The sequence below is a fragment of the Canis lupus genome, chromosome 12 (genome assembly GCF_003254725.2).
Source record: "Canis lupus dingo isolate Sandy chromosome 12, ASM325472v2, whole genome shotgun sequence".
NCBI classification, from domain to species: Eukaryota; Metazoa; Chordata; class Mammalia; order Carnivora; family Canidae; genus Canis; species Canis lupus.
In genome coordinates this window covers 22329149-22343457 of record NC_064254.1, presented here as the reverse complement: position 1 = coordinate 22343457, position 14309 = coordinate 22329149, and the positions used below count along the sequence as shown (strand labels likewise).

The 14309-nt window shown below is 34.6% G+C and overlaps 1 pseudogene; it reads right to left on the bottom strand.

Moving 5' to 3' along the window:
* Positions 1–357: 357 nt before the first annotated feature.
* LOC112641887 (U6 spliceosomal RNA) lies at positions 358–457 on the bottom strand (annotated as a pseudogene).
* Between the last annotated feature and the right edge of the window lie 13852 nt (positions 458–14309).

Sequence of the window (14309 nt, the reverse complement as noted above, 5' to 3'; positions counted from 1 at the left end):
AATGGCCTTAGAGTGCAATTGCAGGGCTATATATTAGTTTCATGGTTAGTTTTTAAAGAAACTGAAAAATGTTTCCAAAGTGACAGTACCATTATACATTCCCACCACTAATGTATGAATGATCCAGTTTTATGATATCCTCACCAGTGTTTAGTGTTGTCACTATTTTTAAGTATAGCTATTCTGATAGGTGCTTATTGATACCTCATTTTTTTTTTTTTGGTTCAGTTTGGATTTTGATTTTTTGCTTGTTTATGAGAAATTAAGGGTTTGAAGCTGGAATGGCCCTCAATTGGGTAAATCACTTTGCCTATTTGATCCTCAATTTTTCCATCTGTAAGCATTATAAAAGGAAAGCAAAATATAGAACATTTCACAAATTTGTGTATCATCCTTGTGCAGAGGCCATGATAATCTCTGTATCATTCCAATTTTACTATATATGCTGCTAAGGCAAGAAATCTCATTGTAATTTAAATTTGTATTTCCCTAATGGCTAATGATGTGGAATAACTTTTCATTTGTTTATATGAAATCTATATACTCTTAGGTGAAATATTGTTCTTCTCTTTTATTTAATTAATTAAAGTCATTAATTCCTCCTTAAGTAATTTGATAGAATTCTCCACTGAAAAGCAGCTGGGCCTAAGTATTTCTTTTTCAGGGGACTTTTAATTAAAAATTCAATTTCTTTAATGGTTACAAGACTATTCAAATTACAGTTTCATATTAGGTAAGTTTAGTTTATGGTTTTTGAGGAATTAGTCTCTTTCTTCTGAGTTGTCAAATTTCTAAGTAAAAAGGTGTTCATGGCATTTCCTTATTCTTTTCAAGGCTGTCAGGTCTCTGGTGATATTTTCCACTTCCTTGCTGGTATTGGTAATTTGCATCTTCTCTCATTTCTGTCACACTAGCTAGAGGCTTATCAATTGTACTGATTTTTCAAAGAAATGTTTTTGTTTAATTGATTTTCTCTATTGTTTTTCTGTTTACATTTTATTGATTTCTGCTTTTATATTTATTTTATTCTCTTTGCTTTGAATTTATCTTGCTCTTCCATTTCCAATTTCTTGAGGTAAGATGTTTAATTTGAGATATATCCTCTTTTATGATATAAATATTTAGTGTTACAAATTTACCTCTCAGCACCACTTTAGCTACATCCCACTTATTTTTATATGTAATATTTTCATTTTCATTCAGTTCTATGTATTATTTCATTACTTTAAGACTTCTTTGGCTCATGAATTTTAAAAAGTGTGTTGTTAAATTTCCTAGTGTGTAAGGTATTCTCTTGCTATCTTTGTTATTAATTTTTAATTAAATTTTAAGAACATACATTTTATTATTTAAGTTCTAAATTTGTTGAGATTTGTGTTATGGCCCAGGATATGATATATCTGGGTAAATATCTCATGGACATTTGAAAAACAAATGTGTGTTCTGATTTTTGAGGTGGATGTTCAAAAAAATAGTGTATTAGATACTGTTGGCTAATGTTGTTCAGCTCTTGTTGATTTTCTGTCTAATAGTCATATCAGACTGAGAGGGAGATGTTTAAGTCCTCAACTACAATTACAGATTTGTTCATTTTCCTTTCAGATTTTATTCATATTTGGTCAATGTCTTTTGAGGCTCTGGTTTTTGGTACTACTGTAGGATTATTAGGTCTTCTTGGTGGATTGGTCTTTTATCATTATGCAATGTCTTTTTTGTTCTCTAGTCATTTTCTCTCTCTGAAGTCCACTTTATCTGATATTAATATCCCCACTCCTCCTTTTTTAAGTTAATTTTTGTACGGCATGTCTCTGTTCATCCTTTTACTTTTAACCTAATTATGCTTATCAATTTATTCTTTTTTAGGTAACACATACTTAGATTGCGTTTTTCTCTCCATCCTTCAAATTTCTGCCTTTTGATTTTTGTATTTAGATAATTTACATTTATGGTAATTATTCATATGTCAGTGCATATAATATGGTCATTTATTATTTGTTTGCTGTTTATTTTCTCTCTCATTTCATTTTTCTGTTTTCTTATACCTTCCTGTGGATAACTGAAATATTTTTTAAAATTCCATCTTGATTTATTTATAGTGTTTTTGAGTATGCCCATTTGCATAGCTTTTTTTAGTGTTTGTTATGGGTATTTAATATGCATATGTGTCTTTTCATAGTTTTATCAATATTTTCCCTCTTCAGCAAACTTCCATTTAGGTCCTTTTATTTTCCTTACTTTTATACATCATTTTCTTGAATATTAGATAGTACTTCAATTTTTGTTTCAATCATCAAATATGATTCATAAAAATCAAGAAAATACAATCAATTGTATAGACCCATTTATCTGCTCTTCTTCTGTTCTTTCTTCCTCTTGATGCTCAGAAATTCCTGCTTTTATCATTTTCCTTCTGTTTAATGAACTTCCTGTGAAGCAATTTTTGAGGGTAGATCTGTTAGCAAAATTTTTTTTTTTACTTTTCCTTTAGCTGAGAAACTATTTCTCTTCATCCTAATGTATAGTTTCAACAGGTATAGAATTCACAGTTGGCAATCCTTTCCTTTCAGCACCTGAAAATGATGTACCACTTAGTCCTGGCCTCCATGGTTTAGGCAAAAAAATCTACCATCATTTGTGTTGATCTTCCACTCTAGATAATATACCATTTCCCTCTGACTGCTTTCAAGGCTTTTTCTTTGTCTTTAGATATTGCAAGTTTAACTTTAATGTGCTGTGACATTAATTATTTTAGGGTTAATCCTTCTTGGTGTTCACTCAGCTTCTTGAATTTGTAGGTTTATATCTTTCACCAAAATTGAGACATTTCTGCCATTATTTCTTTAAATGATCTTTCAGTCCCAATCTCTTGTTTCCCTAGGATTCCAATGATATAAACAATGAATCTTTTGTTATTTCCCCTTATATCCCTAAGGGTCTTTTTCTCCTTCTCTCTTTCTGTGATTTCTTTCTTTCCTCTGTTCTATTCTCTCCCTTTGTAGGCAAAGTCGATTGACTGTCTTCAAGGTCACTGATTCTTCTCTGTCATCTCTTACTCTACTTTGATCCTATAAAGCAAGTTTTTATTTGCATTGTTGAATCTTTCAATTATGTTATTTAAATTTGTTTTTATCATTTCTAGTTCTTTGCTGAGATTTCTGTTTTTTCTTTTGCTTCAAGTAATATTTGTAATGGCTTCTAGAAGAATTTTTAATACGATTGCATTAAAATCCCTTTCATACAATTCCAACAACTGATTATTGGCACCATTTGATTATATTTTCTGATTTAAGTCACAAATTTCTTGTTTTTTGCGGTAGTGAATTATTTTCTATTGTATCCCGAACATTTTGGATATAATGTTAGGGGATTCCAGGTCCTATTTAAAATGTTTTATTATAGTTTGCAGTCATCCTGTTCAGGTTTAGTATGCAGTTCCATGCTACTTTTGCTGACTGTGATGCCAAAGGTAGTTTAATTCTCAGAGATTTTATCTTGCTATTTTGGTCTGCTTAGTTTATTTGGTAGGGCTGAGACATCCTGCTGTTCTTGCCCAATGTGGCAATAGGAGTTTCCACCTGGTACATCTAGTTGGGAAAAGGGTGTCTCTGTCCTCAAAGGACAAAAAAAAAAAAAAAAAAAAAAATCTCATCCCAAATTAGGCAGCTTGTTGTGTCAGAATGCCTGGCCACTTGGTGTCTCTGAATATGGGAAGGTGGTCTCCGTCTCAGGGCAAAGGATAGCTCTTACTCTGGTTGTTCATTACTAGCATGGTACCAGATCAATTCCCCTTGACAGTGATGTTGGGCTTACTTGGTTTTGTTGACAGGATTATTGTTTGAGACAAGAAGAATGAGCCTCCCTGAACCACTTTGTGTTGCTAGTTTGACTTTGAGAAATGCTGGCCTCTGTTATTTTTTTCTGTTGGGTGGAGGGTAGTAAGATGCCTAGTCATTGCCTTATCTTGTTTCTCCACTTCTGAGGTTCCTAATCAATTTGCTCTCTCCCATTTTTACAGTTATCCTTTGGTTTCCTTTGAATTTTTTCTAGGGTTTATAGATGTACTTAGCAGGACAAAATGAGTATAAAAAAATCATGTTTCTTTAAAGAGATCGTTTCGGTACCAGTGTAGAGGTGAGTGGATTGCCAGTGAAACTAAGGAACCAATAAATAACTATTGCAACAGTCATGGGTTATGATGTGGTGAGAAGTTCCACTGGAGATGGAAAGGATATAACACTCTAAGAGAAACTTTAATGGTTAAATAAAGTGGTACCCAATAGCCTAATGCTTCTGATATATATCTGGAACATATTTGGAAAAGAAAAGCAAAATGCTTCCCCTTTAACTTTAAAATAATAATAGTAATATAATGATGAGGACAATGTAATAAAATTATTAATAATTAAGATGTTACTTTGTGATCAACATTGTGCTAATGTCTCAAATGAACATTGTCATTTAATCTTCTAATAGTAATAATTGTTCCAGCTGGTTATTTTTAGTAACAATATTTTAAAATTTAGTCTGTTGTGGTTTACAGAAGTTAAGAAACCTGCTTGAGTTCATCCAACTGGTAAATAATGAGGCTGTGACTTGAACTCAATTGCTACACTGTGTGGTTAGCTGCCTCTGTGTTAAATCAACACATAATTTATTAAATCTAATTTGTTTATGAGTTGAGGCTCAATTTTTAAAAGCAGAAGAGTGTTTGTTTACTAATATTTTGATATGTGCCATTAAGGATCAAATATATTTAGCTGTTAGGGGTACCTGGGTGGCTCAGCTGGTTAAGCATTTGCCTTTGGCTCAGGTCATGATCTCAGGACTCTGGGATTGAGCCATGTTGGGCTCCCTGCTCAGAGGGGAGTCTGCTTGTTCCTTTCCCTATGCTGCTCCACCCACTTGGGCTCCCTTTCTCTCTCAAATAAATAAATAAAATCTTAAATAAACTGTTTAAATCTCTAGTCATTGAAACAAGACTTTTTTTCCTCTCATAATCTAAAACAAGAACATACCTTTCATAAGAAACAACAAATTTGACCATATTTTACAATAACTTTTGTTACTGAATCTTGCATAACTAATAAGTGTATTACTGCCATAAGTAAAAGGGTTTTGCATCCATGAAGAAGTTATATTTAACACCAATTTGCCTCCATCCTTGCCCCTGCCCACAAACTAAGGAGGGCCAGGAGGGGAAAAAAGCACAGTAGTATAATCATTGAATAAAATAGTGTTACAGTTAGCAGTTACTACTATTCCCTCTTCTTCAATATTCTTCAGGCAAAACAGGCTTACAGATGTAAAGAAATGGCACAAAAATTTTCATTCTTTAAAATTTGGCAAAAACTAGCTCTTCTTGGTGTATGGTATAGCTTGAATTAGTCATTAAATTGCTTTGTTAGATCTAATACATTTCTTACAGTGGTTAATGATGACTAATGATGTCTTAAAATGAGACTCTGAAATTTCAATTCCATTTGCATTTTTCTGAAAAAAATGTTTTTGGAATGTTAATAGTATGTTCCATCATTAGGTCTCAAAATCTTTTCCAATTATTTTCATAGGGGAGGGGATGGATAAAGAATCCTCAAGCAATCTGTCATAACACAACCAAAGAGAAACTGCTATATTTTTGGTTAGGTGAATTTTTATTAATGTCTCCAAAGTGTTAATTTTTCTAGTTATAAAATGAAGCAAGTATTAGTTACTCTACTAATTTTATTTTAAAATTCCTCAAAGGAATGTTTGGAAGATATCACCAAAAAAAGTGGCCAGATTAAGCTCTTTTGTATAATTACATCTACAAGGGATCATTTGGTGATTATTAATTTAAACATATTAAGATATCATTTACATTGTTATATTTATGTAAATAAAGCTATTTTGGGTATGGTTTAAAATTTAGTCTTATTAAGAATTATTTCATGTATTTTAAGTAATTTAAAACATATAACTAGTCTACATTTATAAGAATTAACTGGATTTAAAAGTTGAATTTAAAAATTAAACAAATTTGTTGTCAAGACTGTGAAAGATTTGTTCAAGGTTAATAGTGCAAGTAGAACTGCACTTAATCATATATTAATTAAATAAAAAATATGATCAATGATATGATCAATGGCAGTAACACTTTCCTTCAAGCATTTTTCTTTAATCACCAGAGTACCTATTACTCCACCATGTACTAATTTATGAGTATTTTTAGTGTTTTTAGAAGAGTAATATCATTTGTGAGGATTTTTCCATTCAGTAAATCAGATAGATGTTTGAGATTCTGAGAATCAAACACCTGAATAATTTTTAAGGCAGTTACTTGTCACCAGCCTGAAGCACATATTTATTGAGCACTCATGAGGTGCCAAGCATTGTAAGCACTCAAGGACACAGATAAGAAACTTGTCTTGAGTCTCACAATTGACAAGCACCAGGGCAGAAAGCAATCTTCAGTTTACTGGGCTCCAAACCCACATTCTAATTATCCACCATGCCTAGGTATCTTTCTGAATATTTTCCCTCAAATATATATACCTGGTGATCCATATATCTCATTATTTGTCTTTTTCACATTTGTATGTGGGAAAGGCATTTTCTCAGTTTTTCAGATGAAAAAATAAAGTTACAATGCAGTTCAAGAACTTATCTCAGGGCAGCCTGGATGGCTCAAGGTTTAGCATAGCCTTAAGCGCAGGGCGTGATCCTGGAGGCCCGGGATTGAGTCCCATGTCGGGTTCCCTGCATGGAGCCTGCTTCTCCCTCGCCTGTGTCTCTGCCTCTCTCTCTCTCTCTCTCTCTCTGTGTGTGTCTCTCATGAATAAATAAAATCTTAAAAAAAAAAAAAGAACTCAGATTGCTAGACAAGTCTTTGTCTTGTCATTATTTATCGCAGGGATAATAATAAATAATGACATCCTAAGGACCATTAGGATGGTCATCATCCTAATAATGATATCCTAAGGACCTGAACAGTCTTATTTATATAAGTATGTGTCAGCAGAGAAGAGGGAATAACAACTCTGGACCAGGAGATAAGACACTAGGCTCTAGGTCCTTTGTTGTTCCACACTTACCACAGCAAATAACTGGTGTTAAGAGCTGGTAACTTCTCTTAGGACTTTGGTTGCCTCATCTATGAAATAAGGATAGTGGATCAAGAGTCCTTAGTCATCATTCAACTCCACATGGATATGATTCTATAACTTCAGAAACATGTACATTGAAAAATGTGACTTTATAAGTAAGTCACATTGAGAAACATGTAAGTAAACATACTTATTGAGAAACACATAAGAAAACATAAGTAAACACATAAGAGAAACATGTAAGTAAACATACTTATGATGTAACTTTCACTTGGAGGAGGCAGGGTTTTTTTATTCACAATTTTCATTTGAGGATTTGGATTTTCAGTGCTTGTCACACATATGAATACTACTGCATCTTTAGTGGCATGAAATTTGCAGTTAGACAAAATATTTATTTATTAGTATTCCATATTCATAATTTAATAAGAAATCTGTATAATTTAGGAACTAAAATGATATTCTTGTGTACTCACTGTTTAATATTAAAATAGATATTTTAAAGATATTAGTGATGATGAAATCAATAGTGAAAAGATTTATAACTGTATATGGCAGGCAAAAATGGGTAAGATTTTGAACCAAAAGTTAAATAAAATATATATACTGTAGAAAACTTTAATTTTATTTTAAAAATCAGATGTCTAACTTCCAGTTACCTAGTTTTCTGGCTCCAGATTGACAAGAACCAAAATGCATACAAAAAGGGACTTGGGGCTCCCAATCAGGATGGACTTGCTCACACTGACCTAAAGGTGAGCCAATACAAACTCCATCTATTTTTCGGTTTTGTCTGTCCTTTCCTGACTTTTTTGATGCCCTCTTGTTTCAGTATGATTGTTACATTTGTTCTATAAACTTTTTTTAAAAGACACAACATGAGAATAGTATAGGAAATATATGTTGCTCTTTTTGTGAATATTTATCTCTTATTGTTTTACTCAGTGGGAATGGTATCATATCTTCATTACATGTTAAGTGTACCAAGATTGTGATTGAAAAATTATAAATCAACCTGAAACTCTTTCATCATCCTTATTTTGTGAACATTTAAAAAAAATCTGTGATTCCATAAGTATAGAGCCTAGAATGCTTACATGTTCTAAACTCACTAGAATTCCTACCCTTACCTGATGTGTTTTAAAATTAGGAACTTGTTCTCTACATGAGAGGAATTACAAAGATGTAATTTCTGGTTGTGTCTTTTTAAATAACAAATTTTGAATAATTGTGGCTCAGTCATTTGGTATCATAATAGGAAGGCAAATCAAAAAGTCACATAGAAGGTTTTCTTTTTAAAATGTTTCATGACATATTGAAGCAATATTTTTCGTGAGCAAATCATGCCATATTGGAATCAGATAACCAGTTATGCCTTTCAAATTTTGTTTTACTAAATACTAGGTTTTTTTTCTTTTTTTCTTTTCTTCTCTTTTTTTTAAGAGAGAGAGGGAACAAGAGCACAAGAAGGGAGTAGGTGCAGTGGGAGAGAGCAGACCCCATGCTCAGCACAGAGCTGAATGGGGGTTCCATCCCACGATGCTGAGATCATGACCTGAGCCAAAATCAAGTTAGATGCTTAACCAACTGAGCCACGGAGGTGCCCCAATATTAGTTTTTCTTAAACACATTTTTATTCTGGTATGTCCATTGTTCAGAACCCTAAATGCCTTTCTCCCTTAGGAGAGAGCGTTGAGTCGCATTTAGTGACTAAATCTTTACACTCAGCGTCCTTCAGTTCCAAGTCTATCCATTTTCCCAATGGATACTCCAGTGTTGACTGCATGTCCATTCTGGTCAAGCTAGTCTCCTTATACTCACCACTACTCTACAAACATAATTGGACTGTGGACAATTCTTTGATCTTTTGTCCATAGTCTCTCCCTTCTCTTTCTGTGCCTAAGTGGGGTTTTGTACTTTCAAATTGTCATTTTATTTTGCACTCATCTCTGTGCTTGCACCACGACCCTACTGGCAGTCTATTTGAACTGTGCTTATTTTCCCATTACTTTCTCCCTCCTCTCAATAAGTCATGAGGTTTTTAATATGGTGTCTATAAATGCATAAACATTCAGTTCTATGTATTTTATTCTATTTTAGTTAAGTAAAACTATTATCTTAGGAATAAAATATTAAGAGCTCCTATGGTACTGTTTCCAATTGTCACAGTAATTATGACAACACTGTCTCTCCAACTAGATTGGAAGACTGCAATGGGTAAACAATACCATTTTAAATAAAAAATGCTTAGGTAATAGGGATAAACACAGAACAAGTCTGTATCTGCCTTAGGTTCCATTATGATTCAGTGCTTTATTATCCATGTGAACTTGCACAAAGTATGTAGGGGGTGGGAGTTTATTAGTTGATAATAAAGAATATTGCTAGCCTAGAGGGAAAAAGGAAATAGCCTGTATAAAGTTACAAGGATACAGATGGGTTTTGTGCTTTGTATAGGTAATAATTCTTTAGGAATAAAGATGTGAGTGTGTATGCGTGTATGTATGTGTGATGTTTTCTTTGGTCTGTGGCACAAGTAACAATATAGCTTGCTCTACAACATGTGTTTGATGAACCAGTATCATCATTATCACTTGGTAGTTTGTCAGAAATGAGAAAACTTCAGCCATACTCCAGACCTAATTGAATCAGAATTCTCATTTTTGATAACATTCCCCAATCTGGTGAATGCTTAAGCACATTAATATTTGAAAAACTTTCATCTATAATGTGTAGTATAGGTCATGTTGTTAACGCTGCAGATAAGGCTGGATGTGTGACTGGAACAAAATATAAAGGCATATTTGCTCTACTAAGCAATTGATGAAGCTAGGGACCCAGAAAAAAAGCATACACAATTTGACATAAAATTTCAGAGAATTCCAAAGACCTCCAAGAGCCCAGAAATGAAGTGCAACTGTTAGTGTCACGTAGGGAAGTGTCAAGATCAGATCTGTGTTATGGAAAAAGAAACAGCAATGGTTTGAAGGAAGGCCAAATAGAGGCAGACAAAAGTTGGAGGCAATCTCTAGGATCCAGATTAGAGAAGTGTAATTTCTCAACATATTAATTACCTTCAGTATGCAAGATCCATGGAAAGAACGCTCAGAGTTTAGACTAATTCTAAATACTTAAATTGATGACTGAGGACCAGAAGGATCTGGGTAGCTGCAAAGCAGACATCTACATACTTAGTCAAATCCTGTTTTCTGCTCCACAATTGATAAAATACTTTCTCCCGACTCATCAAAAAATCATCATGGTTTTTCGTCCTGCTCCAGAGATTTGTAGCTTCACCTGGCATCAAACCCTCTGCAACTATAACATCACAGTCACCCACTCCACTGACGTTACAAGCTGTTCCTTCCTGCCCTCTCCCGCCAGCCCCCACCTCTATGCCTGACTCTGTTCCAACTCCCTTTCGCTCTTGAAGGCTGAAAAATTGTCATTCCTACTGACAAGGCAGGGGGCTCTGCTTACTCTTCTGAAGGATGAAATCACATGGTTTTCTTTGTTTTTCTCCAAAAAGGTTTTGGAGAAAACTTTTCCTTTTCCTTCTGAAATTTTTATAGACAACCTCTTTCTATCCCTCCCTATGTAGCTACCCAGTCTGTTTAAAAAGAAAAGGAAATAAAAAAATAAAAATATAAAGTAACTCTTGAAAGTGATATTTGAAGCCAAATCTTGTCATTACGGCCACTGTCTCTTCAGGCAATTTTGCTGCCTGTACTGGCTGCCCCTGTGGCTTCTCTCTCTTCCATCTTGACTTTCCCTTTTCTTTAAAATCCAGATTGAGAAATGGTTTTCAGTGCCCACACCACATTCTTGGGTGCTTGATCTGTGCCAGTGTCTTTCTTAGATACTTTAAGTGAATTCACTCATGTGGCCCTGACAATAATTCTGACAGGCATAATTTCTATCTCCATTTTGTAGAGGAACAACTAAAACACAGAGAGGCTTGGTAACATTATGACAGCATACAAATTTTTAAAATGTGGGAGGCAAGATCTCCATGAAAGCAACATGATTCTAGAACCCAAGTTTTAGCCCTCACACGACTGTCTCTCAGTAGACACACTTAGTGCTGCTCGGATTACCTTACTTCGTTCTGCTCCACTGCCTTGACTGCTCCTCCTCCTAGACTTCCTCATTGTCTTAATGACACCGCTAGTTATCCAAACCAAAAGGCCCAGAGTCATTTTCAACTCTCCTTCCCAACCCCTCCCCTCTTTACCCATATTTACTTGTTGTCTTTAATGACATTATTACAATTTATTTTAATATGCTAATCTTTTAACATAAGAACTATCATACAGAGCAAAGAAAATAAGTGGAAAGTTTTAGAGTAGGTTTTAATTTTCTATCTTCTTTAAAAAGTTGCTTAACATAAATAGTGAATGAAAAATCCGAGAATAAAGCCTCAGCTCACTAGATATTCCACACGAGTGGTATAAGATAGAACAAATGATGGCCACATACTATTCCCTGGAGTCTTCTTAATAGTAATAAAATATCTCCCGGGGATCCCTGGGTGGCTCAGCAGTTTAGCGCTGCCTTCAGCCAGGGTGTGATCCTGGAGTCCTGGGATCGAGTCCCACATTGGGCTCCCTGCAAGGAGCCTGCTTCTCCCTCTGCCTGGGTCTTTGCCTCTCTCTCTCTGTATCTATCATGAATAAATAAATAAAATCTTAAAAAAATATATTTCCCAAGGATTTGGCTACTTTGAGTGGCAATACTTTCAAGATTGCAAGGTAAAGCAATCAAACTCATTTTATTCCTTAGGAATTTATGATGCAGGACAATGTCAAGCACTGAAGATTCATTTTATTTAAAAGAGTCAGCAAGTTTCAATAGGTCTTAACATTACAGAATGTACTAAATCAAAGACCATGCTTCTCCTTGGAGTCATAGTTTTCTAAACTGCAATGCAGTAGCTGAAAAGCATCTGCAAATAAGAACAGTGTTGTGAATCTTATTTAAAGTTTTAAGTCAGTTTTGCCATGATACATTGTTCACCATCTGTCAGGTTGTTGGCATACAAAAGGTCTCTAGGGAGTAAAGAAGATTTGGCTGGAAACAGTCTCTTCCAATTTTCTCTTCAAATAATGACTTGGGTCAAAATCATTCTTACTAGGTCACTGCTAAATAATATTTCTGATATGTTTGACATGTTATCTGCATTACATCAAAGCAAATTTTGATATCACTTTTTAACACTTCCGCTATGTGTAATACAATGGCTTTCTCTCAGTAAGCATTCAGCTGTGGCAATTAATGATGCCCAGGACCCATTTACCATTTTAGTCTGCTTTAAATTTTCCATGATTAAAAATTTTTCTCTAGACCTTCACACTGCTCCACAATTTACTAGTGTGATCAGTGACTTAGTTTCCTTATCAGTAAAATGGCAATATGATAGTATGTACATTGCAGGCTTATTATGAAGGCAAAATGAATTAGTAAGTGTAGGGGCTTATAATAGTTTTAGCTTTAAAGTATAAAGTTAAAAATAAATTTATTTCTCTGAGCAGGACAGGAATGCTAACCTAAGGGGAATTATTTAAGTCTTTCTATACTTTTATCCACACACTACAGGAAAACCTGTATGTTAAACTACCAGCATAGCTTAATACATTAATGTCCTTATGTGAGTCTCTTGATAGCTTCACTATGTGTGCAATTCTTCTGATACATTTTTCCTGTATTTATAGTTTGTTTCTTCTCCCTTCATATATTGTTTTATATTTGTTACATCATACTTCTGCTTCTAGGATATGCATTAAAGACATACAGGGTTTCATTCTTTTAAGCAATTAACTCCAAAAAAATGTTGTAGTATAAAAAAGTAATAAGTAACCACTTAAATATTTACAGATTTAGATATTAAACATGACCAGCTTTTGGCAGATCATCTACCCCTCTATCCTCTGTTCCCAAACAGGAGAAATAATTAACCTTTCCTCTAATTCCATGTTCTTTCCCTCAGTGGTAGAGTGTTCTAGATTGTATCAGTCCAGCTTGCTACTCTAATCTCTACCTGGAACAGAATCAATTCTTACTGAAGCCCAGAGAGATGACATCACAGGAATAAATTGTATTAGTCTAACATAATTGTTCTCCATGTAATCTTTTTATTTATGGGGAGGGGAGATAGCTGTCATTAGTGCACTAACCTGTTTCCCTCCCTCTACCCTATGTAAAGAGCAGTATACTGATGCATTGCATTAGTGATAGCTATCATATGCCTTACCCCAAATGATATAGCTCTTAAATCACCCTCCTTTTCTCTTTGAAGGGGCTTTATTTATTTTTTTTTAAATTCTTATTTATTTATGATAGTCACACAGAGAGAGAGAATGGCAGAGACACAGGCAGAGGGAGAAGCAGGCTCCATGCACCGGGAGCCCGATGTGGGATTCGATCCTGGGTCTCCAGAATCGTGCCTTGGGCCAAAGGCAGGCGCTAAACTGCTGCGCCACCCAGGGATCCCTGAAGGGGCTTTATTAAATGAAAATATCATACTGCTGCTGCAGCTACAGTGAGGTTTCTAAAAGCCACATCTGAACATCGTGCTTGCATTCTTAAAATCCTTCAATGCTTTCCTGCTGCTATTAGGGTAAGGTCAAATCCCCCTTACAGGTACAACAGCCCTCCCTGGGCTAGCATGTGCCTGCCTGTCCAGCCTCATTCCACCTCTCCCTGATACACTTCCTGGACTTCACATGGCCCACAATGATTGCATGGTCTGGAATGCAACATTCTTTCTGCATGTTCTTGCTATGTTTTTTTTTGTTTTGTTTTGTTTTTACCTCCCTAGTCTTTCTGGAGACACAGCATAAATATCATTCCCCTTCATGCTTTTAAGTAAGAAAACTTCACTGGCATTTCAGGTCAGAGGATATTGCCATATTTTTGTCCTAGCAATTTGTCACTATTTGTTTCATATCTCCTTCTGTGATTGGTAAGAGCCCTAAAGAGAGGCCTCTAGGTTCTTTGTCAGAGTCACTAATAACGGTAAGTTATTTTTCTCTATAGATTGTTTCAAAGAACAAAAGGAGTTTTTGAAAAATTAGGAAATAAACTCATTTTGGGCAAGGATAATACTGAGAAAGTCTGGGGAAATGTTAAGTTGAATTAGGATACCATCTAAAGATGTTAGTTGGCTAATTAACATTTATTGAGCATCTTCTATGTGTCAGGCATTTTACTGGAATCTTTTTTATGAGT